Genomic DNA, 11839 nt, shown 5'->3' on the forward strand with positions numbered 1-11839 from the left:
GAGCAGCAGGACTTCCAGCAGCTCAATACCCAATCACCCTGCTGGACTCCAGCCTGGTTAATCATTCATGTGTATGGATGGCCCAGCTACTCCAATAGCCCCCAGTAGTGGAGATCTCCCATTGGACTACACAAAGAGTCCTGTTCAATCAAAAACCTGTCTCCAGATGGTTCTAATGGAACAGTAGAACAGTTGGCATTCTACTGTGAGAATCAGCATTTGGATTCTTAATAATGTTCAGTGTTTACTATGTGAGGCAAAACAAAATCTCAACCTCCAATCTAATAAACCTCAGACCTCTAAGATAACTGTTCGAAACATGCTAAAACACATGTTAGACAACTTGGGGCACATCTCAATTGTGTAATGCGGCTTCCTTTCCCTATGTCCATTCCCTCTGAAGACACAGAATAGGTGTTAGGACAATGAAGGACCCTCTCCCCCCTCCCTCCCTCCCTCCCTCCTCTCCCCCCCCCAGGTCTACCCACCGTCTCACAACCTCTCCAGCTCATCAGTGTCAATGCAGATAAAGGAAACGAGGTGAGGAGAGGAAGCCATTTTAGACTAATCAAGACGCACCCTTAGTGTCCTCTAGGCCTAAGAATGACATATTTTCCTCCGATCCATTCTGATTGGTTTTAAAACACCATGACAAGTACCATGCTGAGCTCACAAATTTACTCAAGACGTGTCGGACAAAGAAATTCACATTAGTGCTGCACAATGAAACATTGTTTAGATCTCTTAGGGCAGGCAGAGGAAAGAGAGGAAATTGCTTTGATGTTAACGCCCTCGTCCAATTCATGGGTAGTCCTGGGATTCCGCAGGTTATTACCAGAATGATGAGGCGGCGGGGCGGGGGGGGGGATTAAATACGTTACTAGTCAACTGGAGAAAAAAATGATAGGGACAAAAAGAAACACTTTTCAACGCTATTACAGCGATCTTTGCACACCTAATTTAGAAGCTCTACAGTCAACAAGTAGCCCTGGTTGCAAGAAGCCCTGTTTGCCGAGGTTGCAAGAGGTACCAAGGGGTTTAGGGAAAGAAGTAAAGGAATTGCATCCTTACAAAATAAGGCTGAGGCCTACATGGTTAAAAACATTATGCTATAGCAGCATTACAGAACTCGGGACATCCAACATGTGACGGGTATTTGGTATGAAAAAGGTGAGATATGCACGCACGCACGCACAGGCACACACACACGCACGCACACACACAGACAGACATACACACACACACACACAGATTCCCTAGAGATTATGAAAGCGAGTCGCAGGGTTGAGGGGATAAGCTTTGATCTTTGATCGAGTTCACTCAAACCCTGCACTCTCTCTCTCTCTCTCTCTCGCTGTCTCTCACTCACTCTCTATATGCAGACTTCCAATTACAAGTCTGATACAGGCTAATGAATCCAGGGAGGGTTCAAAGAGTTCCTCTTTCCCTTTCGCTATCAAAGTTGATATGCTTCCTGAAAGAAAAGAGATAGGGCTTAGGGAAATCCGTAGTTATGCTTACTCAATTAAGATTTAGGGAGATTGGGCCGGCTTTAATCTAGCTCTTTGGAGTCCGAAGGGAGGTCCTGCTGAAAAACTAAGACAGTTTGAGGTAGGCCTACATACTCACCCTAATCCATTCACAAGGAAATTCCCAGCTGAGCAGTCATGTACACGGCCACAAGCTGCCCAGCACTAGATCATCTGCTGGTCTGCAACGCTGGCTGTCCTTCCACCACCTGCAACACAAACAGGACATGCCTTTATGGTCATTACTGCCAACCGTGGAAACGTGGAAACTGAATTACTGCTTAAAAACTTTACTGGAATGAAAATTAAACGGATTAGTCTAACCTGATTCAATTAAAAGAGGGGAGAACTATAAAGCAAAAACAAAATCAAGTCCATTGTGCTATCTTGGGGTCCAGCAGAGTGGGCGGGGCCCATTGATACTTGGCCCACTGCCACATGGGGCGTTACCAGCCCAAGACAGCGTTCTTTCAGCGAGGATCATCATTACATCAGGAAAACAGAGAATTCCTGGTGTGTGTGTGTGTGTGTGTGTGTGTGTGTGTGTGTCTTTACACACACCAGAGATAGCTTGATACACCCTGTGTGTGATCCACATACCAGTATACAATGAGAGCTAAACATGAAAGACAATGTGAGAGGGAGGAACAGAGTCACTGAGCCGGAGTTCATTGATATTCATATCATTAACTTGCTTCTTTTTACTTTCTTATGCTATTGCAGCTCAATGTTCCCTCCTATTCAGAGGCTTGTTCATCAAAGCAACTGTCAGCATGCTCAAACACCGCCACTTCAAACACAAAACTTTCTCATCGCAAACTACTTCCTACACCATCCCCTTTGTTGAGTCTGTGCAGCTTGGTGAAAAGGGAACATATTCGGAAGGATGTTGATTCATTGCATCAACCAGAGGCTGATATAGCCTAATCATATCAAATTATGCTAATAATCATGTTATGATTAGCTCATTTCGAAAGAGTCTTTGAAATATATCACCAGTAATCTTTATACAAGATGAGCCTTTGTCATCAGCGCATGAGAATTAGCCTCATTAAAATGATCCTCATTCGGAAGCCATCCAAATCCTTCAGATCTCAGATACCTCTCCTCTTTCTAGATCCTTCTCCAATGTTTGTCCCACTGGAAACAGTAGGCCTTCTATTCTTCTATCCGCCACTTGGCCTACAATGACGCTTCTCAGGGGTAGATCAAAATGGCTCCTAATCATTCATGACCGCGCTCATTCCAAGGTTCAGCACCACACTCCTGTTCGTATTTGCAGGGTGAATGAGGTTAATGCTGGTCTATTTACAGGACCATTTATCAAAGCAATACAGCGTCCCACATTGCACTTTACAGTTTGTTTGAGGTTTTCAAAATGCAATCCCTTAACCAGGCTAAATCTCTCCTGAAGTAAATTATGATTGATTACTCTTCCGTGCTGGGCGACCGCTTTTCAGCGCCATCGTTTTTTTTTGTAAGGGGAAACAAAAATGATTGCCTAAATGCTTTAGGACCGGCTGGATAAATTATGTTGTAACATCAATACTCATTGACTTACAGGCTTTTGAATGGACCGTAAATGATGGCGAAGAAACAAATACATATTTGTAATTGCAGCCATGATGAATTTACAGCATTCCCAACGGCAGGGTCATTAACGTAACGACAATCTATCATGGACCAACGTGTAGAAAGTGACAGGGATACTTCAACCTGCAATTAATCTCCCCCCATAACTTTCCTATAGAGCTCAGCTGGAAAAGAGCCTGTTAAATTAAAGACGGGTGTTAAATCACAGCACAGAGAGCCGATCGATCTTTTTATAAAATGGGTTTATTGACAAAGCACTTAGAAATCAGGTATTAGGAAAGTTTATAACACCTAGTGAATGAGAGGCACAGTTGGAGCTGCAATTTTACAGAGTGAATAGATAGGGGTGTTTCAAGAACAAAGGAAGGATGTTCAAGCCAAGAAAGAGGTCGGGTGGAGCAGCAAAGTGGGTGTTTGATTGAGGCCGAGCTATTGTGGGAGGATTTGTTGCCCCAAAATGCCCATACACACTGACATTCCTTTGATGGACTAATAGGACCTGGGTTGTAAAATTCCCCCTTCAAATTGTTATGTATTTGATTGCATCTGATCTATTGCTATTGATCAAGGCCTCAGGCTACGAGAAGTGGCACCTCAAGGAGGAGGCTATAGAAGACTTCACTGGCTCGCAAATCACACACAACCCAATAGGTCTACAGAGTACAGATTTAGGCTAGCTGTACTTTGGTGCTGGGCCAAGACGAAGGTTGTGAAAGCCTTGACTGTCACAAACATAGGAGGCTCCTGTGATTCCATTGATAAGATGGCCATGTTCTTGGTGTTGGTTCAATACAGAACTGGAATATCTGTCTTAGGTCATTAGTTAATCAAAGAGCCCTCAAAGGTATTGCACAATCAAGCCATATAATCATCTTGCAACAGGGAATGTGCAATCAAAAACATCCTCTACTCCTACCAAGTGTTCGACTGGGCAATGTACTGCAACATTCCTTTTCTGAGACGACCACATTAAAAGCCACTTGCCTAGATTTGTTTATCCACTAAAAGAGTCAAAATAGCTTCGCACTTAATAATTCAGCCATGTCTTGGCAGGCAAGATGGTCAAATCAATACCCCACAGCATAATTGAAATCTCGACTGCTACGAGGATGGACGGCTGAGATAGAAGTCTTACAGCCAGGAGGAGGTAAACAAAAAAGGCAAAAAATGAGTTTATTGCTTGCAAAAAAAAGGAGGGTAATAGCTTGCAGCGCGAGCAGTTCAGTCTCCCTGACGGGTGCATCTCTCCTTCTCTCTAGGAGGCACCAGCCAGGCCTTCCCTAGGGATGTCTCTCTCTCACTCCCTCACAGTCAGTCACTCTCACTCTCTCCTCTCCCACAGGAGGTAACATCTGGACAAAGCCTTAGTCATGCCACATGTAGCCTCCACACCCCCACGCACCCACACCCCCCCACACACAGGCACGCGCACGCACCCACACCCACATACGAGAGGCTGAAGTAGGGCTGTGGAACCTCTAGAATGGTTGCACCTCTTCAAGGTCGCCTTGAGTGTGGATTTCTTCGCTTAGCACTAAGCTAACACTGCTATTGGAGTCTTTGCTTGGTGTCCTTTTAATTGACCTTTCTAAGCAGAGGTTTAACAGCTGCTCCATCTATGAATACAGTTAGCACATTAATACCAATCCTCACACTGAGTATGTTCCTACATTCCAAATTACAGACAAAAAGAAATACATTACTTCTTCCTAGCACTCGGCATGCATGCGTAGGCCATGGTGGTCCATCTGCTCAGCATTCAGATAACATTCTCTTTCTCTGGGGAATGAATGGTTGGCTAATCACTGACCAATCAAGCCAGGAGATCACCATGGTGCCAGGCATCATTCACCATCTGATGCCCACAGTAGCGTCCAAGAAACCGTAAGCCAGAGTCAGAGAAGTTGCCTTGAGAAGGGCCAAACTGATAAAGAGATGTCTACTTGGTGCTATGAACTGAGTTCTTGCTCCATCAACAACTCTCTCTCACACACACAGAGAAAGAGACAGAGTGGAAGCACTGAAGTAATTGCATGTATTCCCTCTACTAGATGCAATATTTAATCTGGCATCAGATAAAGACTGAGAAGAAAGTGCCTCTTTCCTGTCCAATTTCCATTGCAGCACACAATATTGCTGGTTAAATAATAGATGCACACTTGAAAGGGAATTGGAATCTCTCTCATTTCTGATTTATAACACTCGGCTCGCAACATGAGACCGTCCGAGCAAAATACAACATTTAGACTCCAATATGCAGACGACCAACTGTACATGAATGTGGAAAGCAAGATATTATGAAGACTACGGTCCACATTGCATTGTACTCTGCATGTGTGCATAGACCATGGTGGTCCATCTGCTCAGCCTTCATATAACATTCACTTTCTCTGGGGAATGGATGATTAACGCTAATCACAGACCAATCAAGCATGGAGATCGCCATTGGTGCAGTTGCCTTGAGATGGGCCAAACTGATAAAGAGATGTGTACTTGCTGCCATGGACAGAGTGCTTGCTCCATCAACATACTCCATCAACTCTCTCTCTCTCTTTCTCACACACACACACCTCTAATACTTCTCCCTCTCCGAGAATCTGAGAAACAGCTTCAATAGCCTGAATAGTGACAGCAGTCAGTCAGTCATGAATTATGAATCGAAGGAGACTCCTGGGTGGATTCCCAGTGCATCATTGCACATGTTAGCAATGCTAGCGCTCTGGCTTGTCACTTCCCGAGAAAAATGAACACAAGAGAAACAGCTGAGGTATGGCATCTTCAACAGGAAGACGAATGGTGCTAAAAAGCTGCAGAGGTATCATCAAAGTATTCAGTAGTGTGCTTCTGGATTAGCTGAGAACCTAGTGGTGCAGATCGCGTGGTCCATTCTAGCGTAGAATGGCTACGTGTGGCTGTCTGGCTGTAACTGTAAGAACGTTCTTTGAATGCATGGATCTGTAAGCTATATGAGCGACATTAATGTCTAGGAAACAATCACAAGCTGGCTTACTACAACACATCACAGACTACGGCAACACATTAAAATTACCAGAGAGAGACAGAAAAAGACAGAGAGAGCAATAGCGTTGAACTAATGACACTCCCTCTACTAGATCTGACATCGGATAAAGACTGGAAAGAAAGTGGCCTTTTCCAGTCTTACCATTACCATTGTTGTAATTTATAGATTTAGGGAAATGGAATCCCTCTAATTTCTGATGTATAACAGTCTGCTCGTAAAATGAGAAATCTCTATGCAGGCTACACTAGGCAAAACACAACATCACAAAGGAATATTTAGACTCAAATATGCAGACGACCAACCGTACTTTCCGTCAATGTGGAAAGCAAGACATTGTGAAGACTTAGGTCTCCAATTTGCAGCCAATACTGCAGAGCAGCGATCTTTATCCCCAGATGATGGGATTCAGCTTCAGCAGTAGCCCATCCAAAGGATTTGGGAGATTTTAGAATGAGAGATAGGCTACTGCTCTTTCCAACTCCCCCAAAATGGCCATAAAGACCAACACAGTACAGCACAGCACAGCAACCCACCTCTATCCAACATATCATTCCCCTACACCCCCAATGCCAACTCCCCCAACACGAGGGTAATCTTCCCAGTGGATTGACTGAACAAAGAAGGCCTCAGTGAGAGAGCTCATCACACGCTGTGAGATGCGTCGTGGCTGTCACAAGCGCTCAGGAATAGAGTGAGTCAATTCGGAGGGTTTTCACCCAGGCTTTGCATACATTTCATACCGTCTCTCCCCTCTCTCTCCCCCTGCTGCCTCATTCCCCGTGAGTGTGGCTCCAGCCCTGCTCTATCTGTCTCCTGCCTGGATTACACCCCAATAGAAGCAGCTGTTCTTTCTCCCTCTATCTCTCCTTTTCCATCTCTCCATCCTCCTCTCTCCGCCGGTGACTCCTGTGGCATCACCAGTCACTCTACATCGCAGGCACGCACGCACGCACACAGGCACACAAGCCCCATGAGAATGAAAACATTATGTGGGAATACTTCATTTTATCTCCCTTTACTCCCACCAGTTCAATCCTTCTAATGTCGGGGCAAAGACGAAGAGATTAGTGAGAAGTGGCGCCGCGGGCAGAGGCAAGGCGATAAAAACAAACAGGCCCTGGGGAGGCTGCGGGAGGCTGGGGGAGGCTGGGGGAGGCTGCGGGAGGCTGGGGGAGGCTGCGGGAAGAGTGGCAGCAGGGGAGCCTAGACTGAAGCTTCTCTGTGAGCTCCTTTCTGGCTCCAAACAGACTAGCAGGAGATGAGGCAGGGAGGGGAAGGGAGGCATGCAAGTCTGAGATGATAAGTTGGGCAGAGTTTTTTAGAGTAGCATAAAGAGCCACAGAGTGTGGGCTCTTAGAAGAAGGGCCTAGTCTTTCATATCAGGAACGAAAGCCAGAAAGCCTGGGATGTACCGATTGATCGGGCAGCAATCGGTATTGGCCGATAATGGCAAAACCTGGGTCTAACTTGGCATGTTAATTTGATGAAGAATCTTCTCTTAAGTTTTAGTAATAGTAATAATAATAATAGTAATTAAAGCTGCCTGCAAGCAACGATTAATGGGGTCTTAGCCTCATGGCAAGGTCACAGGATCAAAGGTCTGTCTGAGAATGGTCAAGAGAGAGCCTTGGAGATGTTTAGCAGGTTTACAGTGCTAGGGTGGACCGTCTTTCATTTATCAGATTTTATGTGATTGGCCATACTGTTGGCTGGTGGGTGTGGTCTATCATGACCATGTTTAAGATATTGACTAAGACAGTACCCCAGGGCATGTGTACATTTGGGGAATTACCCCAGGGCATGTGTCATTGACATTTGGTGAACCGCATCAACAGATGTTGATGTGGTTCATGTGGTGAATATGGCATTTATGGCTCCCCCTTTTGGTTGATTTGCATGTGACTTTAGGCGTATGACCCTGGGAGCCTAATGGGCCTGTGTACCAAGTTTCATCATGATAGGATTAATTGTCTTTGGCTTATAACCAGTAATGCGAGAGGCCATCCTCCGGGACAATTAATTGGTTAATAATGGCCATGTTGTTTGTTCAAATGGTAAACAAAATGGATCCTGTGAGCACCTCAGTCCATTCATACCAAGTTAGGTGCAGATAGGTGTTTTTCACAAAATTCTAAATGGCGGGAAATCCATCATGGCAGACCTTGATGGTCCTAGAGGCTTCTCTAGCATGAAGCACGAGAAGTTGTGCGACAGGAATCTTAACAATAATAACAATAATAATAAAAATAATAATAGGGTTCTACGCCCTACGGGGAGGGACACAGTAATGTGAAATCGAAATAGCTTTGATGGACCGCCAGCACTTTACTATTAGTTGTAAGTGTGATGTGGAGTTTATTTGGATACTTTTTGAACAAACTGAACTTGTAGCCCCGTCTACTTGCAGTAGCATTGAGGCTCTTGAGGAAAACGCTATCTGGTGAAGGCCAATATGAATGACAGCACAGACAGGTTTCAAAATAGTACCCATCGATCGACAGCACTGACGGTAAGTGGTAGATATGGTTAAAAAATACCGAACCAACCCCTTTAAAGTGTATTGAGTTGAGCCAGAGAACCCATTGCGCTGTTGAATTGGTTTTTCTAAACATTATGAAGTTGAACATTTTAAGAGCAGTGAAGTTCTAAGAATTGCAGGGCCTGGGGGGAAGTTCAGCGGAGTGAGAGAGTATTCAATATCGGCCTACTATAAGTACATTTAACCTTCAAGGTGAAATATGTAGCCTTTGAAAATGTTACTAAATAACCATGCTGAATCATTATTTATTGCTAATGAGACACTCCTCCTCCTGCAGTTAAAGAGAGAGGGTGGGGTGGGTGCTTCTAACGACTAAGAAACCGGGGGGGGGGGGGGGTGTCTTTGTGGAGAGCACCGGTGGAGCATTCTAGAAGCGTTGCCACCCTAGTTTTAGGTCTGAGAGAGCGGGCTGACTGAGAGGGTTTAACACCAGCTGCCTCCACACACAAAGAGAAATCTCACATTCTCGCACACGCACCTTGTTGGCTCTATGAAAAGGCCGCCATCTAGTTGAGAATATTAAACAGCTAAGGACGAAGATAATCAAAAAGAGATTTGAAAGAGAATGAGAAGGAGGGAGGCTTCAAAAAGCTCTGACGATATCTCTGTCTAAATCTCTGCCAGGCTTGCTGATATGACAGAGTGAGTAAAGAGGAGGAATAAAAGGATTCCCGAAGAGAGGAGGAGGGGGAGGGGGTGATTATTCTTCTCCTATCTCAACCAGACATATGCATAAGACATTATGCCTCAATCAAAGGCCTGCCTTTTCAATATGAAGAGTTGTGATTCAGAGAGCAGAGAGCAGATGAGAGAAGAGACACTGTCAGAGGGAGAACGAAAGAGAGAAAGAGAGAGAGAGAGAGAGAGAGAGAGAGAGAGAGAGCGAATGGAGTAAGAAAGAGGAGAGAGAGTGAAAATACAGAGGGGAAAGTGGGACAGTAGGGAGGGGTTTGAGGACATTCATCATCATTCTCTCTCCATAGATGTGAGTCTCTGCACTGAGCTGACATTGATCTCCAGTGTGCCTGGAATGGAATATTATTCACAGCCATCTCCCTGACAGTCATCTCCTAATACAACCCTTCAACGAGAGCTTAGCCTGTTGGGGCCAATGGGAGAGTGATCTACCGTAGTACTGTACACACCACCTTCCCAGCTACATTCGTGACACGGCATGCCAAATACCACAAATAGCTTTGGAGATTTAAATTATAAATAATACAGAGGATTATTTCACTGCCATCCTTGAAGGTCATTTGATCACATTCCTTACCCCCCTGTGCCCCACCCTACTGTATAATCTTTCCCTAACAAAGAAGGAACTGTGGATTCGGCTTCATTAAAAGAACTGATTGAAAAAGCGATTGAAAACGAGCATCCACTCTCTCTCTACTTCATTTTGAAAGAGGGGGGGAGGGAGAGACTACCGCAACAGATATGAGGAGGTCAGCCCCTGCACACGGGAGAAATAGCAGTCTGAGTGTGGGGAGATGTTACCTTGCAAGGGGATGGACAGAGCACGGAGCAGACAAATGCCTCTCCGTGGTCTGTGTGTGTGTGTGTGTGTGTGTGTTGTGCGTGGGAGAGCAGAGGGAGAGAGAGGGGGCTGGTTTTCTCCTCTCCGTCTCCAGGGGGACTGGAAGGTCAGATGCTTAATGAAAAGATTGGATCAACAGCGGTCTATGTAGCAGAGATGACGGAAAAGCACACCATTCACCTTTAAATGGATTGTAAACATTCCTCTTTAAAACGATTTTAACCATTCCCTTTTAAATGAATGTAAGGACATAAAAGCTTGCCACGGTTTCCTTTCTGTGATAGGCTAAACAAGCATGGCGATTCAATAAGAGTAACTCGCTTGGAGAAGGATGATTAGTTGTTGCAATTAGATAAGTGGAATTTGGTCTATTATATATAATCGGTCCCTCTGGTAAGATTTCTCCCCAAGCATCCCAAACTAGCCTGTGCTAATGGGAGACATGCTAAATGTATTCATAACATTTACAGTTATGGCATTTAGCAGACGCCTTTATCCAAAGCGACTTGCAACAAATACATTTGTTTAAGTAAGTGAATCATCTATCCATCAGTCATCATGAGATAAAGTAATCAATGCTCAGACCAGGGGCCATTGGCTGTCACAACTCTAGAGGAATTTTATTTGTTGAATAATACGAATTTATTTGTTGATTTTATTTTATTTTATTAGTAGGAGAGAAACTTGTACGGGGGGGTAGTGGGGGCGAAGAGGTCTATTCATGGTTACAAGATTCAAGACTAATATCAACAACAAGTGAAAAATAATCAGAATAGGCCTATCCCTATTCTAAGCTCAATATGCGGAGCATCTCCTTCCTACTTAGAAATGTCAGCTTGTGCACACACAAGCTGTGCAGCCGTGCACACATTAAGGCTTGCCAGTAACATGGTGCAACATGTCTCTGGATTGGAGGGAGGGAGGGAGGGAGGGTTGTGGAAAAGGAGGAGGACAGGTCCAAGAGAGGGCTTGAGGGTGAATCGAAATACCTCAGAGACCTCACCCTTCTAACTTCACCTTGCGGAACTGTGCCTCTTCGGTCTCTTCTCTCTATGTACGTAGAATATTCTTGGCATGAAAAGCCAACGCCAGCCCATAACACACAGGGAATTCCTAAGCAGCGAACAGTTGATTTCCTTCCTTCCTTCCTTCCCCCCCCCCCCACCCCCCCCCTTCAATTCCGACCTACTCATTCTCGGCTCAAAACATCATCTTTTTCAGCTGGAAACAAGCCTGAGTGTGATGGCAGACCAATAGCGCGTGACGAACAAATGATCCCGCTGTTGCCATTAAAGTAAACCCTATTGTTTTAGAAAAATGACAAAAAACGCGGCAGGAGTTCCACACCGTGACGAATGTCTCCCTGACACCAACGAGCGCCTACGGGACTCGACACGCGGCAGAGCTGGGTCGTTTACACCCTCTTACACCAGATGGAGAGAGGGAAGGAGAGAGAGCGAGAGAGAGAAAGAGACCAAGATATTCAATTCTTCCAGAGAGGAGGGCACAGCCTGTCAAATCTGTCATCACTGACAGGGCTTTGTTTGAACAAGGGGCTGGTTGCCAAGACCTGCTTGACATGAGCAGGGAATAGTACAGCGTTAACAAGGCTAGGAGAG

General features: G+C 45.1%; 1 protein-coding gene across 1 annotated transcript in view; it reads right to left on the minus strand.

Moving 5' to 3' along the window:
* The window catches only part of glceb (glucuronic acid epimerase b), a 43872-nt gene that overhangs the window by 22654 nt on the left and 9379 nt on the right, over positions 1-11839 (minus strand). Inside the window, exon 2 of the mRNA XM_083680397.1 lies at positions 1630-1738. The gene's annotated coding sequence lies outside the window, so the exon portion shown is untranslated. The remainder of the gene's footprint in view (positions 1-1629; positions 1739-11839) is intronic.

The sequence above is a fragment of the Argentina silus genome (assembly GCF_951799395.1).
Source record: "Argentina silus genome assembly, chromosome: 11".
Lineage (NCBI taxonomy): Eukaryota > Metazoa > Chordata > Actinopteri > Argentiniformes > Argentinidae > Argentina > Argentina silus.